This window comes from Cervus canadensis, chromosome 4, assembly GCF_019320065.1.
Source record: "Cervus canadensis isolate Bull #8, Minnesota chromosome 4, ASM1932006v1, whole genome shotgun sequence".
Taxonomy (NCBI): domain Eukaryota; kingdom Metazoa; phylum Chordata; class Mammalia; order Artiodactyla; family Cervidae; genus Cervus; species Cervus canadensis.
This window is the reverse complement of record NC_057389.1, coordinates 14743957-14771094: the sequence shown is the minus strand read 5'-3', so window position 1 is coordinate 14771094 and position 27138 is coordinate 14743957. Positions and strand designations below refer to the sequence as shown.

Sequence of the window (27138 nt, the reverse complement as noted above, 5' to 3'; positions counted from 1 at the left end):
ACTTGTGCAAGGCCCTTGGGAAAATACAGCAGTGCACAAGACAAACTCCCTACCTACACACACACGCAGGCAGATTCTAGCCACTGATGGAGGGTGTGGACTAGTGGTGTGAATATGCTGCTCAAACTACCACACAATTGCACTCATCTCACACACTAGTAACGTAATACTCAAAATTCTACAAGCCAGGCTTCAGCAATACATGAACCGTGAACTTCCAGATGTTCAAGCTGGTTTTAGGAAAGGCAGAGGAACCAGAGATCAAACTGCCAACATCCATTGGATCACAGAAAAAGCAAGAGAGTTTCAGAAAAACATCTATTTCTACCTTATTGACTATGCCAAAGCCTTTGACTCTGTGGATCACAATAAACTGTGGAAAGTTCTGAAAGAGATGGGCATCCCAGACCTCCTGACAAGCCTCTTGATAAATCTGTATGCAGGTCAGGAAGCAAGAGTTAGAACTGGACATGGACCAACAGACTGGTTCCAAATAGGAAAAGGAGTACGTCAAGGCTGTATATTGTCACCCTGCTTATTTAACTTATATGCAGAGTACATCATGAGAAACACTGGGCAGGAAGAAGCACAAGCTGGAATCAAGATTGCCAGAAGAATTATCAATATCAATAACCTCAGATATGCAGATGACACCACCCTTATGGCAGAAAGTGAAGAAGAACTAAAGAGCCTCTTGATGAAAGGGAAAGAGGAGAATGAAAAAGTTGGTTTAAAGCTCAACATTCAGAAAACTAAGATCATGGCATCCAGTCCCATCACTTCATGGCAAATAGAAGGGGAAACAGTGAAAAAAGTGGCTGACTTTATTTTTGGGGGGCTCCAAAATCATTGCAGATGGTGATTGCAGTCATGAAATTAAATGACGCTTACTCCTTAGAAGGAAAGTTATGACCAACCTAGACAGCATATTAAAAAACAGAGACATTACTTTGCCAACAAAGGTCCATCTATTCAAGTCTATGGTTTTTCCAGTGGTCATGTATAGATGTGAGAGTTGGACTATAAAGAAAGCTGAGTGCCAAAGAATTGATGCTTTTGAACTGTGGTGTTGGAGAAGACTCTTGAGAGTCCCTTGGACTGTACAGAGATCCAACCAGTCCATCCTAAACGGGATCAATCCTGGGTATTCACTGGAAGGAACACCAATGATGTTGAAGCTGAAACTTCAATACTTTGGCCACCTGATGGGAAGAGTTGACTCATTTGAAAAGACCCTGATGCTGGGAAAGATTGAAGGTGGGAGGAGAAGGGGACGACAGAGGATGAGATGGTTGGATGGCATCATTGACTCAATGGACATGAGTTTGGGTGGACTCCAGGAGTTGGTGACGCACAGGGAGGCCTGGCGTGCTGTGGTTCCTGGGGTTGCAAAGAGTCAGACACAACTGAACGACTGAACTGAGCTGACCTGATGCTGCTTAAGGACTCCAAGTGACAAAACAGCAACCTCCTTTTGTATAAACATGGAATTCATGTTCTTATGTTCTTTCAGAACTACCTTTTGCGACTTCTGTGCACTCTTGAAGCAACGGGACACCATAGCTCTTGTTCCTTTTGGACGCATTCACCTTCTGGGAACATAAGTGCATACTTGGTATATTGTAGGCTGTCACCAGCCTCCAGCATGGCTGATGGTCTTGTCCGGTGCTCATTGTTTCAGGAGCAAGTCTATGATACATCTTTCTTTAACATAGATTTTTCTCTGATTTGTGATAATATTTACTGAAGGTGCTTTCTAACTTTTATTACATGTTGCTTCATTTAAAAGTTCATATTTATTTACCATATATCATTGATATTAAAACCACATTTTTTTTTTTTTTGTATTTTAACAGTTTTTAACAGGATGTGGTTTACAACCAATGGTATGTCATCATCTAGTTACCAATATACCTCCCTATTCATTAAAAATCTTCTTTCAAGACACATGTCTCAACTAGGGACACATTGGAGGCCCTTCACCCCGCTTATGTTTCTGGTACCTGGCATACAAAGGAATTCAGGCATTCATGCTGCTTGGGTCCAATAGTTGTAAGAAAACCAGGGCTCCTTATCTTATGTCCTGACATATTATTGTGTCTCCCTTTTGAGAGAGGGAACAATGACATATTTAGATATGGGATAAAATCGATTCATGAATTTAGACTCACAGGCTTCCCTGGTAGCTCAGTGGTAAGGAACCCACTGCCAATGCAAGTTCAATTTCTGGGTTGGGAAGATACCCTGGTAAAGGAAATGGCAAACCACTCCAGCATTCTTGCCTGGAATATCCCATAGACAGAGGAGCCTGACTACAGGCTACAGTCCATGGAGTCACAAAGAGTTGAGCACAACTCAGCGACTATTAATAAAAACAACAAACAGCATAGAGACTGCATCTAACCTTCAGTGAATGCTGCAAAATATATATTTTTCTGCTATACACATGGACGTATTTGAAAAATATAACAGGTGGAAAAGGTACTCCCATATGATAAGCTAAATGACTATGGAGAGGTGTAGGAATACAGTATATGGATAAAACCAAATGAAGGATCAGTTAATCAATATAAATCCTGAGCAGGAAGAGGCTATTTTGGGGTTGGGAACAGTTAATGGAAGATATGAGAAGTAAACTGGCTTTTGAAAGCAGTAAAGGATTTGGATAAGAAGAAATGGGGATGAGGGAAATTATGTTCTTTCCCTAAATTTTTTTACACATGTATCTCCGGTAGAGGAATTCAAAGTGAATGCATATTTTTAGGCTCTGATCATGCACTTGAAAATATAGCATACATTTATGAAATTGACTGTTTTTCTAAGAACCAATTAGAATACTTCTGCTTTTCTGGGAATTTTGAATATTTTTTACTAACTCCGGGTGGCAGAGGAAGACAGCAAAGCACTGACTCATCTCTGAGATAGTGCAGAAAGGATTAGCTGGGCAGACTTAATTCCAGAGAGGTTTCAAGGGGGCCTGGCTATCTTAGACCTGAGTGTGAAATGAGTATAACCCATGACTCACAGAAAACTCTTGAAATGGGTAAAATGACTAAGCCATCTCATCTGAAACGAGATGGACTAGGCCACACTTGGATTATTTAGCAGGAAATCACAAGGTCTTCTCAATAAACAAGCCGCAATTTGGGAAGATAGTGTCGGCTTCCCTTGTGGTTATGCCACTTATCTTTCATCACCGTGAGCCCCTTCTTCCTGCCCTCAAACTGTGAAATGCCATGTTACCTTCTGGGCTTAGCTGAAGGCTTATTTCTATTATTAAATGGGTCCGATTTCCCCCTTCCCTTTTCAGTCATTTCCTTCCTTCCTTGCTTCTTTTAACACTTTAAAGCTCAATTTGAGCACTCCAGAACAATTTTATTGATAAAGTTTGATGTTACGTGTTTATATTTTTAGTATAATTCTAAACTTTAAAAACAAATGATGAAGACCCACTCTGCTCTCGTGAATACCAGATCATGTTGCTTAACATTTTTGTTTACCTTTGGGTCTAGTGATTAAAAGGCCCATGCAACACATTTTAAAAGTTTGCTTCCATTTTGACAATTTTTCCCCAGACTTGGGGCATCAGGTTCCTCTTCTATCCATCTGTCTGTCCCATTCTTTCTATCTGCTGGAGGAGCAGTTATCCACCATGCTGGACTCTAGATACTGTTATAAAATACTGGTCTCCAGGCCCTATCCAGAGTGATTTTAATTTATTGGTCCAAGATGTGGTTCAGAATCAGAATTCTTTAAATTGAGGCATACATAATATATAACGTTATGGTGGTTTCAGATGAATGACATAATGATCTGATATTTATATACATTGTGAAGTGTTCACCACAATGAGTCTAGTTAACATCTGTCATCACGCGTAGTTACACATTTTGTGTGTGTGGTGAGATCTTTTAAGATTTACTCTGTGACGCTGTGCTGTCCTTACTCACTCAGTCGCGTCCAGCTCTTTGCGACCCCATGGGCTGTAGTCCGCCAGGCCCCTCTGTCCATGGGATTCCCCAGGCCAGAATACTGGAGTGGGTTGCCATGCCCTCCTCCAGGGGAAATGCCGACCCAGAAATGGAACTGAGGTCTCCTGCATTGTAGGTGGATTCTTTACCAGCTGAGCTACCTGGGAAGCCCAGGATTTACCTTTAGCAGCTTTTAAATATACAATATGGCATTATAAACTATAGTCACCATGCTGTGCATTACACCTTCATGATTTATTTATTTTACAACTGGAAGTTTGTATCTTTTGACCACCTTATCCTTTTTGCCCACTCCTCACCATCTGCCACTGGAAACTACCAATCTACTTTCTTTATCTAAAGGATTCTTTAAAACTCCTCAAGGAATTGTAGAACCAGATTTGTGAAACACTGTGTTAGTCTTGAGACCTGGTCAGAACCAGTGAAAGCCTCTAGATCTGAGGTCAAGGCTGGTCCAGTTTAGTAAGTCATGAGGCAGAATTTCTCTGGCAGCTATTGAAACAAAGAATTGCTGTAGATATCCAGAACATTCTTGGGCCCTAATGCTGAATTATCCCTAAATTAAGGATTCTGAGTTATTTGTTTCTGGCCACTAGCTATAGAGTGGCCCATGTAGTCACCCTTGCAGCTAACATATACAGTACCTTTAAGAAGACAGAAAAAGCTACTCCTTATTTAAGGCATTTTGCTGTTTTCTGAAACTGTTGGAATAAGTATACAAATTTATGATGACTTTGTAAATGGTACCCCATGGAGTTGTGCAGTGCACAGCCTGTACAACCACACCCTGTGACCCATCACATTCTTGTGTTTTTGTTTAAACAAGTCATGACCAGAACTAGTGACTTGGGGATGCAGACAATTGTTGGCATAGCAACTAAGATAAAAGGCAAATTTAAAGTCTGAGATAATGGGTTAAGATGTTCTTGAAAGGCTCCCTGCCTCATGGCTCTGTCATATTGCTTAATTTAGCCCAGGTTGCTAGGGAAATGAATTCAAAATTGACCAAGGCAGTGTCTAGAAGCTGTGTGTGAAAAATAAGTAAAATTCATGGTAAATATACCCTCTGCTTGACAACCTTGGATGGATTTATTTGCTTACCCAGAGTTGAACACTAAGATAACCTGCCCAGCCTTGGCAAAATTGCTGAGTAAGGCATACTTCTTTTCAGGTTCCTCAGCATCTTCTTTTTTACTTAATTTTTTTTAGCATGCTGATACTTTTAGTTTAATTAATTAATTTTTATTCAATTTATTTAAATTGAAAAAAACAAACCAAAAACAGTTCACCCATTTCTCCCACTCCCCACCATCCCACCTCTGGTAACTACCAATCTAGCCTCTGTATCAGCTATGCTATGAATGGAATAGCTTCCCTCTAAGCTCAGTTGGTAAAGAATCTGCCTGCAATGCAGGAGACCCCAGTTCAATCCCTGGGTTGGAAAGATCCCCTGGAGAAGGGAAAGGCTACCCACTCCAGTATTCTGGCCTGGAGAATTCCATGGACTATATAACCCACGGGGTTGCAAAGAGTCAGACACAACTGAGCAACTTTCATAACACACAATGAATAGAATATTCTGACAGAAGGATTTAGCTATGAACCTCACTGCTGGCCAGTGGGTTCCATGGATGGTCCCTGCCTTCACTGTAGTTGCAGTTAGGCAGGCCTGATGGTATAATTGTGCTGTCCACTAGAACTTTCTGTGGTGACAGAGATGATCTGTAATCTGTGCTATCCAGTAAAATATGGATGTGTATGTGTATGTATGTGTGTGTACATCATTAACTGTGTGTGGCTATAGAGCACTTGAAATGTGACTAGAGAAACTAGGAATTGAACTTCTAATTTTAAATGCTTTTAATTAATTTCATTTAAAATTTAAATAGCTACAGGTGGCTAGTGGCAACCATACTGGACAGTGAAAGTCTGAGAGAGATATCTTCTCTAGACAGCGAGAAAACTCTTGCTTACTATGCACCTTCCCATTGTCAGCAATGGTTTTTTTTTTTTTATGATCTTCTTTAATCCTCAGGAAACCTTGCAAGGTAGGTATTGTCTCCATCTCATAGACTGAAAATAACTGCAGCTCAGGGAAGCAATGGTCCATGTTGTAAGACTGATAAATGATCAAATCAGCATTCAAACTTTGGTCTCTTTGGTTCTAAAGCCTGTGCTTGAAGTTTACTTGGGGAGGGGGTCTTCCCTGTGAAGAGTTATTATAGAATCTAAGTTTAAAATTAAAGCAGTAATGGCCACCATCAAAACACTCCCTTCAGTTGTCACTGTGTGATAAAAGGAATTGTCCAGAGAGAGTGAGAAGGGAGTGTGTGCCATGGACACAGACACACAGACACAACAGCCACACAGACACAACACGAGCAGTGGACAGGAGGGTGGTGTTGGAGCCGGGCAATGCCAGGAAGAGAAGGGGCCAAAGGCACTGTGCCGCTGGAAGCTCTCCTCAGCACGGCCTCCTCGATTTGTCATATGCAGAATCACATACTCCGTCCCTACTCTTCCCTTTCTCCATCAGATTAAAATCGGGCTTTAGTGCTCCAAATAGAACTGTCAGAGGCTGACTGGTTGGCGGCTGCTTAGGACTGAGTAGAAGTGGATCTGGGAGTTGCCAGCTTCTTTTCACTGGAGCCTAAACCCTGCCAAGGGCAGGACCTCAGTTCTCTCCTCACTCCCACTTCCTTTCTGTGTTTCTTAAGATGTCCAGAGTCCATTATTTACTGTCCTGTGTGTCCTGCTTCATTCACAGCTGTTCCCCACATCTAGGGAATATGCATTTATCCTCAAGGCTGTGGTTCTCAAGACCTGGCTACATCAGAAAAAAACTGTTGCACTTTAAAAAGTCCAGCTGCCAGGGATCTGCCCAAACAAAGTTTGAATTTCTAGGAGTGGAGTCCCATCATCAGTATGTTCTGCTAGTTTCCTGAGTGACTCTGATGTGAAGGCAGGGCTGGGAAGCATAGTCCTTGCCTATGAGCCATCTGTGTGTCTCCCGGAGTTGCACTGCTCTCAAATGTTTTGAACCTAGGGCGCTTGGTAGGTGAAGGCTGTGGGTGGAAAGGGTGAGTGTTGCAGGTGGTAAGAAACAAGTGGTTGAAAAGTGCCTCTGAAGGACCCTGCAGGTGAGGAAGACAAGAAAAGAGATGTGGAGGGGTCCTTCAGGGTGCATCTGTCACAAATCATTAGATGGATGGAAAGCAGGAATCCCTGATAAAAAAGAGAGCTTCAGGATGATTTATCAATAGTGACGTTTCTTCCATTTGACATCATTTGTTGAGAATATTCTGTACCAGCTCCTGCTGTAGGGGCACAAAGATAGATCAGAAGGGCCCTTTCATGGAGAAGGTCGTCAGGTCTGGAATCAACAAAAAGAAGAGAAAAATTAGGGAAAAACAAAAAAAAACCCTCCTTTGACCAAGTAAGAATAACCTTTGTTTAACTCTGTTTGTGTACATTTGCCATGTATTCCCAACACAACCAGCTCCCAGACACATCGTGTGTCAGATTCTCTTTGCTGTAGTTGTGTTCAGTTGCAGCAGTATCCTCTTGTTTATATCTTCTTAGCCTTCATGTGGTCTGTTTGTGCACAGTTTAACCACACTGAAAGGAACCTTAGTGCCTTGTCCACCTGCAGCTTCTCTTAAAAGGATTGTGTGTGAAGTAAAAGTCTATAATGGTTTTTGGAAATGCGTTAGTTAAGTCCACTCCTCTTCTTTGACACCCCCTTGCCAACTCATTCCCTCTACCACATCACGATTAACAAGTTTCCACTTCTAACCAGAGCCTAAATCAAAGTATTTTCTGTGCTTTGATGGGGCTGTACATTGGAGAATTAAAGAAAAAGTTCCCTGTTGGTCTCAGGAGTCTGTGTTTGGACGAGCAGCACAATGTCCTCATCTGCCCTGGAGGCTACATCAAGCGTGTCTCTGTGGCTCTGTGCCTGCTTGCCATGTGCTTCAGGGTCAGTATTCACTTGAAAAGCTGTTTTCATTTTATCATGAGTGTAGTGCTCGGGGTGGGGGCCCTGCACAGGAGAAGGTGGGATCTTGGAAGCTGATGAGTCCTCCTATCCTCTGGGCACTTGTCTTCCTCCCTCTTTGCACCTTCATAAACACAAACAAGGCATCAGTTAGTTTCATCTGTCTTTGTATTTTATGTAAATGGGATCATGCATTATGTACCCTTTTGTGTCTGGCTTCTTTCGTTTAACTCTGCTTGTGATGTTGTTGTGTGTGGTTGTAGATCATTTACCATCATCGTGGTAGAGTTTTCCACTTTGTGAATATTTATCCACTCAACCGCTGATGTGTATTTGGGATTGTTTTCAATTTGAGGTTATTGCAATTGCTGCTATGAACAATCTGGTAAAAGTAATCCAGTGAATGTATATACAAATTTCAGTTGGGAGTATACCTAAAATTGGAGTTGTCAGGCAATAGGGAATGTGTATATTCAGTTTAAATGGGTACTGCCAAACAAATTTCCAAACTGGCTGTACTAATTTTCCTGTCCACCAGCAGTGTATGAGAACTCTGATACTTCCACTTGGCCTTTCCTGTCTTCTCATTTTAGGCAGCCTGGTATGTGTGTAGGATCACACTGTGATTTTAATTTTCAATTTCTTGGTGACTATTGAAGTTGATCATCTGTCATGTTTATTGGGGGCTTTCCGTTTGTCCCAGTGGTAAAAAATCTGCAATGCAAGAGATGCAAGAGACATGAGTTTGATCCCTGGGTTGGAAAGATCTCCTGGAGTAGGAAATGGCAACTCACTCCAATATTCTAGCCCAGAAAATTCCATGGATAGAGGAGCCTGGTGGGCTACAGTCCAGGTGGTCACAAAGAGTCAGATACAACTAAGTGACTGAGCATGCGCACACGTGTTTATAAATATGTAAATAATTTCTATAATTTCCATCTATAAATAATTTCTGTTGCTTGTTTTATTATGGTTATTTTAATAACACAGAGACAAATTTTGTATCCTACTTTTTCACTAGCAGTTTTCGTAACATTTTTGCTGCTTAATGTCATGGAGAAATCAAATTCCTTTTTCTTAGGCTAACCTAATACAATCGTTTTCTTAAATTGTTCAGTTACCTGGTCATAAAAGGAATAACTCAAAGAAAGAGGATTTCACTGAAATTGAATGACTTAATATATAATAAATGTGAACAGATTGAAGGAAAATTACGCAGTTATTTTGGAATGTATGATTGATATGTCTTTAGATATTTTGCATCATTTATAACTTCCTCAAAAGATGGTTAGCCTTAGTGCTGAGAGAAAGAACAAGCTAGAGAGACCTTATCCTGATGAAGTTTGCTTTCTGAATGAAATTACTGTTCTATAGTTGATATGCCATTGGTAAAATTTGATTCAAATCAAATGAGCTATTGTTTTAGAGGCCTTTTCTGTTACTGGAAATCAAGGCTGCCAAGCTATTCTGTGAAGTGCAGTGATGGAACTTCAGAGAAGGCTTCCACAGTTAGGTGAGTTGGGTAAACTCATTAAGCCAACAGATTCAATCATTTGGGGCTTTGCTGAAGACCACATGGGCAGTGTGACGGTCGAGAATAGAAAAGCTGGAGGATAGCAAGAGTCACAGAAATCTAACAAGCAAGATTATCTGGCCCTATCTTCATTTTTCTGTTCTAAGAAAATGCCAGACGGATTTATTGCCTGCCAGTTAGTGACAACAGAATATAGGAAGGACTGGCTCTACTTGTGGGAGAAAAACATCTTAGTTAGTCATATATTGCTGACTGAACCACTTTATCATTTGAAGCATCAGTGGGATTTAAAATGATCCTAAATCTTTCCAAATGGCTTGTTGGGGCATTTTTCTAGACAGGGAACATTCTTAAGAAAATGTCTAAATCAAGGACAGCCTTCTCCTAACTTTTATTCCTTTGACCTCTCCTCCCTGGGGAAGAGTACACACAGCGCAGATCTCTCTCTTCACATGTTGGTTCTTGCTCCTGTGTGTTCAGGGCTGGATGAGCAGTAAATGAATCAGTGCTGTCCTGAGAGGGCCCTGAGGCCCGACCACCGACCCTCTCATCCTTGTCCCTGTCATTCTAGAAGTGCTGTACTCCTTTGAGTTTTAGAGGCTTTGGGGTTTTGGAAAGAACTTTTAAAAATACGTGTAAACTTGAGAGAGGACCCTCTTGAAATAGTTCTCATTTCACATCTTAGTAAGATTTTGCTAAAATAAATCCTGCAGAGGAAAAAGGAGGAGATGAGAGGGAAGGTATGAGAGAGTAAATGGATGAGAGAGCCAGTTTTACAGTCCAGTCGTGACTATGTCCACAAAATTTACCAAAGAATAACACTTCTAAAAGTATACGTACATACAGTTCTCATCCAAGAAGCATCACAGATTTGGGGGTAGAATCTATTTTGGGATGGACATCAAGAAATGTGATCAAATATAGTTTCTACCATTATTAAATTGGCCCTCAGGTCAAACATAGGTTTTTTTGTGTGTGTGTGTGTGTGTCTCCATTTTTTTTTTTTTTTCCATTTCCCTCCTAGAGATAATGGGTTTGACAACAAATTGGAAGGGAGGCAATTAATTATTTCTCTTTGTTACTGGCCTTTGCTTCTAAAATTTCTTCTGGCTCGTCAAACTGGCAAATTCACTGTGCCTCTAAACACCTCATGTTTAAAAAATATTTTGAGAGCATTGTTTCAAGGCTTTTTCCATTCTGTCTTGAAGGTCCCTGGTTATATGTTCTAGAGAAATTTGATACAAATAATAAACAGGAAAAAAGAGTCCGCCAAAAAGACCACCTTATAGAGCTCACCTTGAGCTCAGATTGGCTCTCTGACACCCCTTTTTCTCCTTCCTTTCTGGAAATGCCTGAATTATACCTTTATGGATGGTAAACTGTTTGTGTTTCAAGGAGGGAAAGACTAGGATATGCTTGACTTTTGCTGAAGGGTAATAGCAGATGTTATTACCTGGAAGATATATTGACATTTGGTTTGAAAGAAATCAGGGCTTTCATTTCAGATAATCTTGTCTTAGATAATTCATAGCTAATCCAGGGCCTTTGGCTCTTTCATTGACAGTAAGCCATATTTTAACTCATCCCTAGATGCACAAAGTCTGTTTGACTCAGTGAGTCACTAATTGTCTTTAAGGTTTCATTAAAAGCATAGACATCACTGAAGAGCTTGTATTAGTCACACGTTGATCCAGGTTCACTTAGACATTTGAGGGAAGAGTGGACAATGTAACCAGTGTCAAAAAAGAGAGGCTAGTGCAGCTGTTGGATTCTCAACTCTACATGTCCAACAAGCATGGAAAATGTGAAGGACCTGTTGGAATGGCATCTGGTTGGCCAGGGTGACAGCTGCGGGGGGAGGGATGTTACATTACTGAAGATGATAATTTGAGTAAACTCTCGTGTTGGCCATTTCAGCCTCCTCTCCTTGTCTTCACTTCTACTACCACATTCTTTGCTGTCATTCCATCCAGGTAAACAGCACGTCTGCTTAAGACAGAGTTTCTTTTGAAGGACACAGCTCATTCAAAAGATATTTGTGTTCAGATATTACTTAACTATTTTAAATAGCCCAGCCATGATGAAATACTAGCATAGCAGAATCTAAAGTAGTTTGGGCCAGCTTATTAAGTTGTTATGATGCACATTACAGGCTCATTTGCTGTAATTAATTAGTGGAGCAAGGATAGAGCCTCAGCATTAATTGCTTCTATCTAACAAATATTTTCGAAGAGAGTTAATTTATTAAGAAGAGAACAACTGGAAAGAGTACATATGCAAGATGCTCCTTATATTCTCCCTTCACTTTGCATTCTTTTCCAATGTCATCTAGAACTAATGCCAAAGAAAAGGTGTCCTTTTTGTCGTAGGGGACTGGAATACGAAAGTAGGAAATCAAGAGATACCTGGAGTAACAGGCAAGTTTGGCCTTGGAGTACAAAATGAAGCAGGGAAAAGGCTAACAGAGTTTTGCCAAGAGAATGCACTGGTCATAGCATACCACCTCTTCTAACAACACAAGAGACAACTCTACACATGGACATCACCAGATGGTGAACACCGAAATCAGACTGAGTGTATTCTTCGCAGCTAAAGGTGGAGAAGCTCTATACAGTCAGCAAGACAAGTTGGGGAGCTGACTGTGGCTCAGATCATGAACTCCTTATTGCCAAATTCAGACTTAAATTGAAGAAAGTAGGGAAATCCACTAGACCATTCAAGTATGACCTAAATCAAACCTCTTATATTTATACAGTGGAAGTGACAAATAGATTCAAGGAATTAGATCTGATAGACAGAGTGCCTGAAGAACTAAGGATGGAGGTTTATGATATTGTATAGGAGGCAGTGATCAAGACCATCCCAAGAAAAAGAAGTGAAAAAAGGCAAAATGGTTGTCTGAGGAGGCCTTACAAGTAGCTGGGAAAAGAAGAGAAGCTAAAGGCAAAGGAGAAAAGGAAAGATAGAGCTATCTGAATACAGAGTTCCAAAGAATAGCAAGGAGAGAATAGAAAGCCTTCCTCAGTAATCAATGCAAAGAAATAGAGGAAAACAACAGAATGGGAAAGACTAGAGATCTCTTCAAGAAAACTAGAGATACCAAGGGAACATTTCATGCAAAGATGGGCACAATAAAGGACAGAAACAGCAACAACCTAACAGAAGCAGAAGATATTAAGAAGAGGTGGCAAGAATACACAAGAACTATACAAAACAGATCTTAATGACCCAGATAACCACAATGGTGTGATCATCCAACTAGAGGAAGACATCCTAGAGTCTGAAGTCAAGTGGGCCTTAGGAAGCATCATTATGAACAAAGCTAGTAGAGGTGATAGAATTCCAGTTGAGTTATTTCAAGTCTTAAAAGATGATACTGTTAAAGTACTGCCTTCAATATGCCAGCAAATTTGGAAAACTTAGCAGTGGCCACAGGACTGGTAAAGGTTGGTTTTCATTTCAATCCCAAAGAAAGGCAATGCCAAAGAATGTTCAAACTACCGCACAATTGCACTCATCTCACACACTAGCAAAGTAACACTCAAAATTCTTCAAGCAAGGCTTCAACATTAAGTGATTCGAGAACTTCCAGATGGTCAAGCTGGATTAGGAAAGGCATAGGAACCAGAGATCATATTACCAACACCCACTGGATCATAGAAAGAGAGTTACAGGAAAATATCGACTTCTGCTGTATTGACTATGTCAAAGCCTTTGACTATGTGGATCACAATAAACTGTGGAAAATTCTTCAAGAGATTTGAATACCAGACCACCTGACCTGCTTCTCAAGAAATCTGTATGCAGGTCAAGAAGCAACAGTTAGAGCCAGACATGGAACAATGGACTGCTTCCAAATTGGGAAAGGAGTATGTACAGGTTGTATACTGTCATGCTTATTTAACTTCTATGCAGAGGACATGATGCAAAATGCCAGGCTGGATGAAGCAGAAGCTGGAATCATGATTGCCAGGAGAAATATCAATAACCTCAGATATACAGATGACACCACTTTTACAGCATAAAGTGAAGAGGAACTGAAGAGCCTCTTGATGAAAGTGAAACAGGAGAGTGAAGCAGTTGGCCTAAAAGTCAACATTCAGGAAACTAAGATCATAGCATCTGGTCCCATCACTTCATGGCAAATAGATACGGAAATAATAGAAACAGTGAGAGTCTTTATTTTTTTGGGCTCCAAAATCACTGCAGATAGTGACAGCAGCCATGAAATTAAAAGATGCTTGCTCCTTGGAAGAAAAGCTATGACCAACCTAGACAGCGTATTAAAAAGCAGAGACATTACTTTGCTGACAAATATCCATCTAGTCAAAGCTATGGTTTTTCTAGTTGTCATGTATGGATGTGAGAGTTGGAGTATAAAGAAAGCTGAGTGCAGAAGAATTGGTGCTTTTTTTTTTTTAATTTATTTTTTTTTATTATTATTTTTTTTTTTCCAGTGGGTTTTGTCATACATTGATATGAATCAGCCATGGATTTACATGTATTCCCAATCCCGATCCCCCCTCCCACCTCCCTCTCCACCCGATTCCTCTGGGTCTTCCCAGTGCACCAGGCCGGAGCACTTGTCTCATGCATCCCACCTGGGCTGGTGATCTGTTTCACCATAGATAGTATACATGCTGTTCTTCTGAAATATCCCACCCTCACATTCTCCCACAAAGTTCAAAAGTCTGTTCTGTATTTCTGTGTCTCTTTTTCTGTTTTGCATATAGGGTTATCGTTACCATCTTTCTAAATTCCATATATATGTGTTAGTATGCTGTAATGTTCTTTATCTTTCTGGCTTACTTCACTCTGTATAATGGGCTCCAGTTTCATCCATCTCATTAGGACTGATTCAAATGAATTCTTTTTAATGGCTGAGTAATATTCCATGGTGTATATGTACCACAGCTTCCTTATCCATTCATCTGCTGATGGGCATCTAGGTTGCTTCCATGTCCTGGCTATTATAAACAGTGCTGCGATGAACATTGGGGTGCACGTGTCTCTTTCAGATCTGGTTTCCTCAGTGTGTATGCCCAGAAGTGGGATTGCTGGGTCATATGGCAGTTCTATTTACAGTTTTTTAAGAAATCTCCACACTGTTTTCCATAGCGGCTATACTAGTTTGCATTCCCACCAAGAAAAAACAGAAAGAGAAATTAAGGAAACAATACCATTCACCATTGCAACAAAAAGAATAAAATACTTAGGAGTATATCTACCTAAAGAAACAAAGGACCTATACATAGAAAACTATAAAACACTGATGAAAGAAATCAAAGAGGACACAAACAGATGGAGAAACATACCGTGTTCATGGATTGGAAGAATCAATATTGTCAAAATGGCTATTCTACCCAAAGCAATCTATAGATTCAATGCAATCCCTATCAAGCTACCAACGGTATTTTTCACAGAACTAGACCAAAGAATTTCACAATTTGTATGGAAATACAAAAAACCTCGAATAGCCAAAATAATCTTGAGAAAGAAGAATGGAACTGGAGGAATCAACCTGCCTGACTTCAGACTCTACTACAAAGCCACAGTCATCAAGACAGTATGGTACTGGCACAAAGACAGAAATATAGATCAATGGAACAGAATAGAAAGCCCAGAGATAAATCCACGAACCTATGGACACCTTATCTTTGACAAAGGAGGCAAGGATATACAATGGAAAAAAGACAACCTCTTTAACAAGTGGTGCTGGGAAAACTGGTCAACCACTTGTAAAAGAATGAAACTAGAACACTTTCTAACACCATACACAAAAATAAACTCAAAATGGATTAAAGATCTAAATGTAAGACCAGAAACTATAAAACTCCTAGAGGAGAACATAGGCAAAACACTCTCCGACATAAATCACAGCAAGATCCTCTATGACCCACCTCCCAGAATATTGGAAATAAAAGCAAAACTAAACAAATGGGACCTAATGAAACTTAAAAGCTTTTGCACTACAAAGGAAACTATAAGCAAGGTGAAAAGACAGCCCTCAGATTGGGAGAAAATAATAGCAAATGAAGCAACAGACAAAGGATTAATCTCAAAAATATACAAGCAACTCCTGCAGCTCAATTCCAGAAAATAAATGACCCAATCAAAAAATGGGCCAAAGAACTAAACAGACATTTCTCCAAAGAAGACATACAGATGGCTAACAAACACATGAAAAGATGCTCAACATCACTCATTATTAGAGAAATGCAAATCAAAACCACAATGAGGTACCATTACACGCCAGTCAGGATGGCTGCTATCCAAAAGTCTACAAGCAATAAATGCTGGAGAGGGTGTGGAGAAAAGAATTGGTGCTTTTTAACTGTGGTGTTGGAGAAGACTCTTGAGAGTCCCTTGGACTGCAAAGAGATCAATCCTAAAAGAAATCAGTTCTGAATAGTCATTGGAAGGACTGATTCTGAAGCTGAAGCTCCAATACTTTGGTTACATGATGCAAAGAACTGACTCATTTGAAAAGACCCTGATGCTGGCAAGATTGAGGCAGGAGAAGAAGGGGATGACAGAGGATGAGATGGTTGGATGGCATCACTGACTCAATGGACATGAGTTTGAGTAAACTCCAGGAGTTGGTGATGGAGAAGGAGGCCTGGCGTGCTCTAGTCCATGGGGTTGCAAAGAGTCAGACATGACTGAATGACTGAACTGAACTGATTATTTTAAAAAATATTTTTTAAAGTTCCAAATATAAACAAGCATTGTGTTCCTTTGCCAGTAGCCTTTTTGACTAAACTGACATATCCTAAATCACTATCTTTACATGTTTGTTTTTTTTTCTCCCAGTGGTTCCTGGCTGACTTTTGTGCTTTAAAATCTTTCAAATCCTTAGAGTGTTTAGGGGACAGAGATGGAAGAAGGATGGGACTCAATTTTCTCCCCACCCCCCTTGTCAAGCCTCCAGAGTAGGATGAGATGACTAGTATAATTTTGCAGTCAAAATAGCAGTACAAAATCCATAGTTAAAATATACACAGTATGAAAAAAAAAATATACACAGTATGTTGATATTAGTTTCCCAATCTAGTGTTAGTATTTTTTATGGATATCTGGTTTTTTTACATGTCAACACACAAACAGTAACAATTATTTAATTATTTAGCTCTTAATAGTTTTCAAAGGGGCTATTTTTTTTTTTTTCATTTAGTCATCTCTCAAACACTGAAACAGACTAGGCAAAATGCTATTTCCTTCCATTTACAAATAAAGGAACTGAGATGAAAAGATGCCAAGGGATTTGGCTAAAAGCATAAAACTGCCTTCAGAGGAAACCAGAAACAGGACTGGATAGCTGATGGTTAGATGGTGCATACTCTTCTACTCAACTGCCAAGATTTTTAAACATACAGAAAACTATTGTTTCAGATACCCATGTTTCTACTTCCATAGGTTCAACAAATGTTAGCCTTCTGTTTGTTTGCTCCAGGTCATTTTTGTTTGGGGGTTTGTAACCGAGACAGCATATTAAAAAGCAGAGACATTACTTTGTCAAAAAAGGACCATCTAGTCAAGGCTAAGGTTTTTCCAGTAGTCATGTATGGATGTGAGAGTTGGACTATAAAGAAAGCTGAGCGCTGAATAATTGATGCTTTTGAACTGTCGTGTTGGAGAAGACACTGGAGAGTCCCTGGGACTGCAAGGAGATCCAACCAGTCCATCCTAAAGGAGATCAGTCCTGGGTGTTCACTGGAAAGACTGATGCTGAAGCTGAAACTCCAATACTTTGGCCACCTGATGTGAAGAGCTGACTCACTGGAAAAGACCCTGATGCTGGGAAAGATTGAGGGCAGGAGGAGGAGGGGATGACAGAGGATGAGATGGTTGGATGGCATCACTGACTCGATGGACATGGGTTTGGGTGGACTCTGGGAGTTGGTGATGGACAGGGAGGCCTGGCGTGATGCAGTTCATGGGGTCGCAAAGAGTAGGACACGACTGAGTGACTGAACTGCACTGAACTGAACCAAGCATTGCCAATGCACCTGATATCCTCTCTCCATCTTTTTTCTATCCCTCTTACCCTCCCTTTTTGTTGTTGTTCAGTTGCTCAGCCATGTTCAACTCTTTGTGACCGCATGGACTGCAGCATGCCAAGCTTCCCTGTCCTTCAGTATCTCTTGGAATTTGCTCAAACTCACGTTCATTGAATCAATGATGCCATCCAACCATCTCATCCTCTGTCATCTCCTTCTTCTCCTTCCTTCAGTCTTTTCCAAGGAGTAGGCTCTTTGCATCAGTGGCCAAAGTATTGGAGCTTCAGCTTCAGCACCAGTCCTTCCAATGAATAAGAAGGGCTGATATTTCCTTTAGGATTGACTGGTTTGATCTCATTGATGTCCAAGGGACTCTCAAGAGTCTTCTCCAGCACCACAGTTTGAAAGCATCAGTTCTTCGGCACTCAGTCTTCTTTATGGTCCAACTCTCACATGTGTACATGACTACTGGAAAAACCATAGCTTTGACTCTACAGACCTTTGTTGGCAAAGTGATGTCTCTGCTTTTTCATTCACTGTCTAAGTTTGTCATAGCTTTTCTTCCATGGAGAAAACATCTTTTAATTTCATAGCTGCAGTCACCATCTGCAGTATTTGGGGCCTAAGAAAATAAAGTCCATCTCTGTTTCCTTCTTTTCCCCATCTATTTGCCACAAAGTGATGGGACTAGATGCCATGATCTTAGTGTTTTGAATGTTGGGTCTTAAGCCAGCATTTTCACTGTCCTCTTTCACCTTCATCAAGAGGCTTTTTAGTTCCTCTTTACTTTCTGTCATAACGATGGTGTCTTTAGATGCTTTTCTGAAATTCCCTGCATATCTGAAGATATTGATATTTCTCCCAGCAGTCTTAATTCCAGCTTGTGATTCATCCAACTTAGCATTTTTCATGATGTATTCTGCATGCAAGTTAAAACAGCAGGGTGACAGTATACAGCCTTGATGTACTCCTTTCTTAATTTTGTACCAGTTTGTTGTTCCATGTCTAGTTCTAATTGTTGCTTCTTGTCCTGAATACAGGTTTCTCAGGAGGCAGGTCAGGTGGTCTAGTATTCCCATGTCTTGAAGAATTTTCCACAGCTTGTTGTGATCCACACAGTCAAAGGTTTCAGCACAGTCAATGAAGCAGAAGTAGATGTTTTTCTGAAATTCCTTTGCTTTTTCTATGATGCAGCATGTGTTGGCAGTTTGATCTCTGGTTCCTGTGCCTTTTCTAAATCAAGCTTGTACATTTGGAAGTTCTCCGTTCATGTACTATTGATGCTTAGCTTGAAGGATTTTGCACACTACCTTGCTTATATATGAGATGAGTGCAATTGTGTGGTATTTTGAACATCCTTTGTCGTTGCCTTCCTTTGGGTTTGGAATGAAAACTGACCTTTTCCAGTCCTTTGGCAACTGCTCAGTTTTCCAAATTTTCTGGCATATTGAGTGCAGCACTTTCACAGCATCATTTCTTAGGATTTAAAATAGCTCAGCTGGAATTCCATCACCTCCACTGGTTTTGTTTGTAGTAAAGCCTTCTAAAGCCCACTTGACTTCAGACTCAGGATGTCTGGCTCTAGATGAGTGACCATGCCTTTCTGGTTATCTTGGGCTTTAAGACCTTTTTTGTATACTTCTTCAGTGTATTCTTACCACCTCTTAACCTCTTCTGCTTCTGTTAGGTTGTTGCTGTTTCTGTCCTTTATTGTGCCCATCTTTGCATGGAATGTTCCCTTGGTATTTCTAATTTTCTTGAAGAGATCTCTAGTCTTTCCCATTCTATTGTTTTCCTGTATTTCTTTGCATTGATCACTGAAGAAGGCTTTCTTATCTCTCCTTGCTATTCTTTGGAACTCTGCATTCAGATCACTCTATCTTTCTTTTTCTCCATTGCCTTTAGCTTCTCTCCTTTTCTCAGCTGTTTCTTATTCCTCCTCAAACAACCATTTTTGCTTTTTGCATTTCTTTTTCTTGGGCATGGTTTTGATCACTGCCTCCTGTGCAGTATTACAAACCTCCATCCCTAGTTCTTCAGGCTCTCTGTCTATCACAGCTGATCCCTTGAATCCCTTTGTTATTTCCACTATATAATCATAAGGGATTTGATTTAGGTCATACCTGAATGGTCTAGTGGTTTTCCCTACTTTCTTCAATTTGAGTCTGAGTTTTGCAATAAGAAGCTCATGATCTGAGCCACTGTCAGATCCCAGTCTTGTTTTTGCTGACTGTATTGAGCTTCTCCATCCTTGGCTGCAAATAGTGCAATCAGTCTGATTTTGGTATTGACCATCTGGCTATGTCCATGTGTAGAATCATCTTTTGTGTTGTTTGAAGAGGTTGTTTGCTATGACCAGTGCATTCTCTTGGCAAAACTGTTAGCTTTTTCCCTGCTTCATGTTGTACTCTAAGGTCAAACTTGCCTGTTGCTCCTGGTTGGGAAGTATTCCCATAAATATTTTGAGGGTATTACTCTATATATCTATGTCTATGAACATAAATAGAATTGTTGTTTTTTTAAATTTCACATATGTAGAATTATATGTACCATTTCCAGTTTCACATTGGTCCTGTCTCTTTGGTAACGTTTCTGAAATTTTCCCATGTACCTCCAATTCATTCTTTTCAGCAGTTGCATATAGTATTCCATTCTATGAATAAGCCACTGTCTATTTCATCTAGTTCTTATTTATGGACATTTAGATTATTGTCCATTTTTCCCTGTTTCAAACAATGCAAGAAAAAACATCTTTGTATAGTTCTCCTTGGCCACAAGTATGGTAATTTCTCTAGGTCTGAAGGTTATACCTAGATGTTTAATTAATGTCTTGTGTACATTTTCAGCTTTTCTAGGTATTATCATAATTTTTCTCCAAGTTAATTGTACCAATTTTTTCTCTCATAAGCAATACATAAATTCTCTTTTTCCACAAACTTTCCAACTATTGGTATTATCAACTTTTGTATTGTTCTTCTCCATATCCTATACCACTGGTATGTAATGATTTCTCCTTGTTTTAGTTTAATCCTGGTAAGTTTGCTTATCTTTTCTGGTATTTATTGATCATTGAGATATCTTCTTCCACAAATTAACTGATTATATTGTTTGCTTGATTTGTTTTTTCTATTAAACTTTTTTGCATTTTTCTTATTGTTTATAGAAATTCCATGTATATTATAGATACTTTAGCAATTGTATACTTTGCAAATATCTTCTCCCATAATGTCTCTTGCCTCAGCCTTGCTTATGGTGACTTTTTTGATACAGAAGATTTTGATTGTAATGTGCAAGATGATTTATCAGTATTTTCCCTTACATTTTATAGTGATCTGCCTTTCAAGAATTCTGCCCTAGACTGATATCATAAATATATTCACCCATATATTTTTCTAAAAACTTAAAGCTTTGCATTTCACAGACAGCTCTTATATTCATTTGAACTTACTTTTGTGGATGATGAGAAATATAGAGATTTATTTTTATCTTTTCCTTATGGAAACCAGTTTTCCCAGTGCCACCTACAAAATAATCCATATTTAAACCTTTGATTTTTAAGAATTTGCTTTTTATTTTCTATCAAATTTGTATATGTACAAAGTATAGGTATTCAAGAAATCTACAGTCTTTTTAAAAAATGAAAGTTCCTTGCTATTACACTTCTTACCACTTCCCTGCCCTTAGATACAAACACTATTTTACTCTTTATAAAATTAACAAAACCCATTTTATCTCTTAATAATATGCTTGTGTTTTCAATTCCTAATTTTTCATTTTGGGAATTAATTTTTTAATTTTGGAAGGTGAGGGTTCTTCCCTGTTTCTATTCTTGTAAAGTAGTGTAATTGAATTGTATTATTGTTCTATTCCAGATTTAAATTATTTTAACATGTAAACTCTGTGTATAAATGAACTATGTACTGCAAGAATTACTTTTCCTTTTCTGCATATTTTTGGTATGTTTTTCCTGGAATTAGTGTCTTATTCATATTTTTTCCTACATTCTTATCATAATTCTACTCAACTTTTCTCTAATTTATATAAATCTCCTCTCATGTTTAAACACTTACATTTTCTGACAGTATCATCTTAAATTTTTTTATTGAGATATAATTCACATTACATTTTATTAGTTTCAAATATAACATGCTAACTTTATATTTGTATATATTACTAAATGGTCACCACAATAAGGCCAGTATACATCTGTTGCAACACATAGTTGCAATTTTTTTTCTTGTTTGCTAGTGGAGTATTTATTAAACCAAAATTACAATAATACTATGTCAGGAGAGTAAAAACAGAAAGGCACCCTCATCTTCCAAAGCTTGAAGCTAAAGAATAATGCCTGAACACAAGCATTTTATTAAGAGATAAATTTGTTCTTAAGTTTATAGAGAGTGAAAGAGTATTTGGAAGCACCTGATGTGTGTTTGCCATCTTTTTCTTGCCTGGGAGAGCTGGGCTGGAGGCACTCAGAAGGCATTAGTGAGGAGAGAGGTCAGTAAGTGGGAGGAGCTGATAATTCGGAAGACCAAGGATACACACATTTCCTGTGAACCAGGTGAAGGTAGCCAGGCTTGCATTGCCTTCCAGGCAGACTTTCTCAGGAGCTTCCTTCTAGGCAAGGAGCCCCCAGTGACAGGAGAGGATGGGTGTGCTTTGAGGGTCAAGATATGAGAGGTATACAAGAAATCAACTGTAGAGTGAATTTTTGCCATGTGGAGGCTCCAAGGTAGCCGGCGGCCCCTCAGATGACTCTGATGCTTACTTGTGAGTGCCCACCACCCACAAGACACCCATGGTCAGATTTCAACAACACCATGGAGGGTCCATTGGAGATGTTCACAGTCATAACGAGTTTGCCACACAAAGAACCACTTTGTAAATACTCCTGGAGGAAATACTCAAATAAGACAAAAAAAAAAAAAAAAAAAAAAATAACAAAAAACTCTAGGAGATACAGCCAAAGATATAAGAAATAAAGATGAGTAAATAGATGTACTAAATTTTATTTGTCCAAAAATTTATCAGGAGGTGAAAGGGAAGAAAACAAAACAAGAAAGCTTTCTAACATTCTAGAACTACAATTCTAGATATTATTAGGATAGAGAAGAGAAATAAAGATGAAAGGGATGTAAATGTGCCTTAATATAGCCTCAAAACCTGCAGAGCATCATGACTAAGTAAGGCTTTTTTTGTTTAACCACCAGAAGTATATTTTAATATCAGAAAATTTCAGTGAATTACTGGTAATATTAAAAATAAAAACCATATATTTACATCAAGAGATGTAGGAAAAGTATTTGATAATAGCAGTCAGTGAGTGGAGTGAGTATAGTGGTGAGCTGCAAATGTCGTAACAAAGTACCTACTTCTCTGATGGTTGATGGCCTTCCTATAGACAACTCTCGAGTGAGCGGTAGAGAATCATCACTTTAAATGAACGTAGAGATTCTTTGTTTTGTCTTAGATCATGTTCTCTAGAAGCAGAAACTGAGTGTAGGGTTCAGGGGCAAACAACCTTTCGAGGAATGCTCTTCAGAAGAAGTCAGTAAGTTTAAGGATAAGGAAGGTGGAAAAGCAGAACAAGGATGTGATTTCGGGTAAAAGTCTAGCCTTAGTACGATATATGAGGGAGACGTCTGCCGTGTAACCTGTAATCCTCTCTCAGAGGCTCTTGAGAATATTCTGGGAGCCATTCATCGACCACCTGCACAACAGCTGAGAGACGGATGTGCAAGCCCAGTAAATGAGATGGAACAGGGTTGGGGGCAACACCTAACTTCTGCCACACTGATTTATATCTCAGACTAGAAATTCTAGTTTCTGAATCATGATCCTGTTTTATACTTCAAGTGATTGTAATATTTTTCTGTATCCTAAGTGTGCTCAGAAAAAGCGTGAGATTGCATTTCCATCTGGAGCAGAGGAAGATGTCCCCAGACTCAAAAGGACAGAGGAGTACAGAATACAGAAGCAAAATGAATTTTTATGACTATACTTCATGAGTCCTACATGCTCAGTAGGCCACATGTGTGTATACACACATATATCATGCATATATGCATATGTTTATGTATTTTATCATATTTCATATCATACATACAACACATATGCACACCTATATCTTTCACCTACTATCTCTTGTTTTATAGCTCAGAGAAGAATATTACATTCTTTCAAAGATCTTGAAAGTAGCCACTGTTAACATCACTATTGTACAACACTAAAATATATGTGGCTATTATTTCTATAGCAATAGTACAGATGATACTCATATTTTCTTGTCAGCATTCTACTTCTTTGAAACAGAGAAAGTTGAAAAGAGGGCATTTCTTTTTCTGCCAAAGATCTGGAAACACTTTGTCCCTGGAGCGGACTTCCAGCCAAATGAGGATCTCCATAGGAATGGAAGAAATCACACGCTCTGCTCCAGGATCCTGTGTTTGCCAGGTCACATTGCTTTACTTTGGATTTCTACCATCTGAGCGAGGGTCAGTCCAAAGGCCCGGGACCCACCGTGGTGCAGCCAACTGCTATGTGTTGCCAGGGCAGCGTGTCCTCTTGTGTCTTGGCCAGGTAAGGATCTGAAGATGAGATGTTTGCATCCCTGGCGCCTCCCATTTTGTGCCAAACCAGGACTGCGTTGCAAGAGATCTCCTTGCCAATTTTCCTTTATTAAAAAGATACTCCTTTCCATGCCCAAGAATAACATTATGGAAAAGGATAACCATTTAACTATGTTTGACCATGGTCCTGAGGAATTCGGCAGGATCCCACAGAGTTCCAAAGTATGCATTTTTTCAATTCACAGGCAAAGGATGAACGGTATATCCATGACATGAGAATAGAAAATGTATAATTCTTTAGAAGGCTTAACAATGTCACCATAGTGCCAAGCGTCCATATTTTGAGCGTTGTCATTCACCATGGCCATATACATATGTGTATGTAAGTGTGCTTGCGTTACGTTTTGAGCGGTGATAGAATATACTTCTTTGGAAGCTGTAAAAGCTGGGCTGCCATTCAGAATTTGGCATTTCATTTTGCTATATGGAAAGACATTTAGCACGTGGTTTGACACCCAGCATTTGGGAGTTCATCCAAGTTCAGTGGTCCTAGACGGTTAACATCGTCTTACAGAGTTTAGATATCCCTGCTAGCATTCAGAATCTCCAGCCACACACTGCACCATTATGTTAAAGCACATCTTTTAGTGCCAGACAACAGGCAAATACTAGTGAAGTTCCAGGTAGAGGCATGTTTATTTGTTTTCTGTGGTTCAGAAACCATTTCCTTTTGCTTGAATAAGACAGTGTCTAAAAGCAATTTCCTTTCTCTTTCCATGGCTCCTTGAAACGGTGAATTATTAAAATGATCAGGCTGCTGGTATGATAGTGAATGAGAGGTGATCTCACATTGGAGGAGGTACTGAGCACAGGGAAAATTTGAAAAAGTAATGTAAATCCCTTTTAAGAGACCCAAAGGTGAGATTTTTTTGTTGCTGGCAGCTCCTCTGTCATCCGTGATCCACACACACACACTCCTTGGTTCCAATCCTGCAGAGAAAAGATGGTGCGTCTCAGGATGACATTCTGTCTTTTAGCCCATGTCACTGTTCAGAAGAGGGCATGAATATGAAACCCTTTTGGCTTGAGCTGAGACATCCATGTTTTCCGCTTTTGAAGAAACATTTCTGGTCTGTAGGCCTTTGGACTCAGACTGAATTACACCACTAGCATTCTGAGTTCTCCTGTTTGCAGATGGCAGACTATGGACCTGTTCAGCCTTCACAATCATATGAGACAATTCCTATACTAAATCTCCATGTATACATCCTATTGGCTCTGTTTCTCTGGAGAATATTGCCTAATACAAGGAGGATGTCTAATATCATAGAAAAGAAGAAAGGGTTCTGGATGGATATGAAGAGCAGATGTTCACCTTAGCTTCTCTGTCTCTAACATCAGCACCAGAATATTTTATTTTATTCTTTGTCAGCTGAGAAGCAAAACACATTTTCTACACTGAGAGAGAAAAATCTCCTGTACTATAAGTTCTGTAAAATATAGTCAGGGTAACATTTTGTGATGTATGTCTAAATATGACAGAAGTCTGAATATTAAGCTACACTCCTATTTCCCCAGTGAGATGCAAATGTATGAATGTAACCCCTTGGAGTTGTGCAGTGTATAACTTGAACAGCCTTATCAGGCATCCCTAGATGCTATCAGTGGAAATATTACCCCAAGTATCAATCAACCATTGATGTAATACTAGGAAGAGTTTTAATTTTCTGTGACTCTTGTAGGTGAATATTCACAGTCACTGCAACCTAACCATACATTGTATTTTTTAAAATTCTTTTTAAATAGCCACCCATCAATGCTTAAGTGAAACCCAACACTTGTCACTGTGAGGTTATCATGACCTTAGGAATATTTGCTAAATCTGTTCTTTTAAAAACCACTGATTTTACCAGATTAGTGCTTTCCAACCTTGGCTGTTGCCCCTTAGAATCACCTGAAGGATCTTAAAGAAGAAAAAGGATTGCAAGGTCTCCTTGTCTATTGATTTATCAGACTATCTAAGAAGTAGGGCTTGATCTCTGTCCTTTTTTAAAAAAATGTAAGTTTCATCAGATTGACCTCTGGAAGCAATTAAAATTACCATTGATTAAGGTCTTTGTTGGCTAATTGATCTTCTATTTAAAAAATAGTCAAACACAGAGTGTGAGAAATTTCATAAAGACTCAAATATGAAGTGGTGTGTTTTTTTGCGTTATATACAGGTACACATAAGACAGGTTTTCTCAGTTATCTTTGTTGTCTGAAAATGCAAAACTCTGTGCATCTCCTTAGTCATGGATACTTGGACACACTCCCAAGAGGAGCCCAAGCTCCCTGTCCTTCCCACCTCCCTGACATTTTAGCTGGCAGGACTTAGGCTGCTGTTTGAATCCTGCGGTTCATCTTTGCTGCGGAACAGTCTTAGTGTCATGTTCATCTTGTCCAGACTTCAGCTTACACTGTTTAACAATTGAATGAAATCTATTGGGCTCAGCCCTGTCCTAGGACACTCCATGGACGCTGCCAGTCTTAAATGTGCAGAATTAGCCTTCTCCCAGGCAAGTGTATCTTGCTTGTCCAGTGTCATAAACCCACAGTGAACCTGTGTCAATTTAACTCAGTTCCTGTCTCAAATAACTTCACAGATGGTCAGTTGCATAGTTTATTTTCATGGTCAGATCAGCGGTTTCAGTTACAGAAACCTGATTGTCAAAATATGTGTGTCCCCTAGCCCTTCTCTTCAGCCATTGTTTAGGAGGTGCCGTTTTTCCTCTAATGAGATGTGATGCACCAGTTTAGAGGTAGAATTTGCACTGCCTGTGGGGAGGGATATGAGTCGTGAAGGGTCACTTTCTGCAGCTGATCACTACTAGTTCTAAAAGGCATGAACTTAGTGTCTCACTAAGAAGAAATGGAGAGAACAAGCAGGGGGTGGAAATAAAGGAAAGCACAGTATCCTTACAGAATTGTTTTGGTGTAGTGGATGAAGGGAGGAAAGATAAAGTTAATCCACTCATTACCCCCAGGGACTGTGTCCTCCCAG

At 39.5% G+C, this 27138-nt stretch overlaps 1 long non-coding RNA gene across 6 annotated transcripts in view; it reads left to right on the top strand.

Annotated features, from left to right (window-relative positions):
- LOC122439514 overlaps positions 1-27138 on the top strand; it is a 517062-nt gene that overhangs the window by 200634 nt on the left and 289290 nt on the right. Inside the window, exon 1 of one of the 6 annotated variants that reach the window (XR_006268900.1) lies at positions 22867-24105. The exons of the other annotated variants lie outside the window; for them this stretch is intronic. This is a non-coding gene — a long non-coding RNA (uncharacterized LOC122439514). Of the gene's footprint in view, positions 1-22866; positions 24106-27138 lie in introns of those variants that run through there. 6 annotated transcript variants of the gene reach the window in all.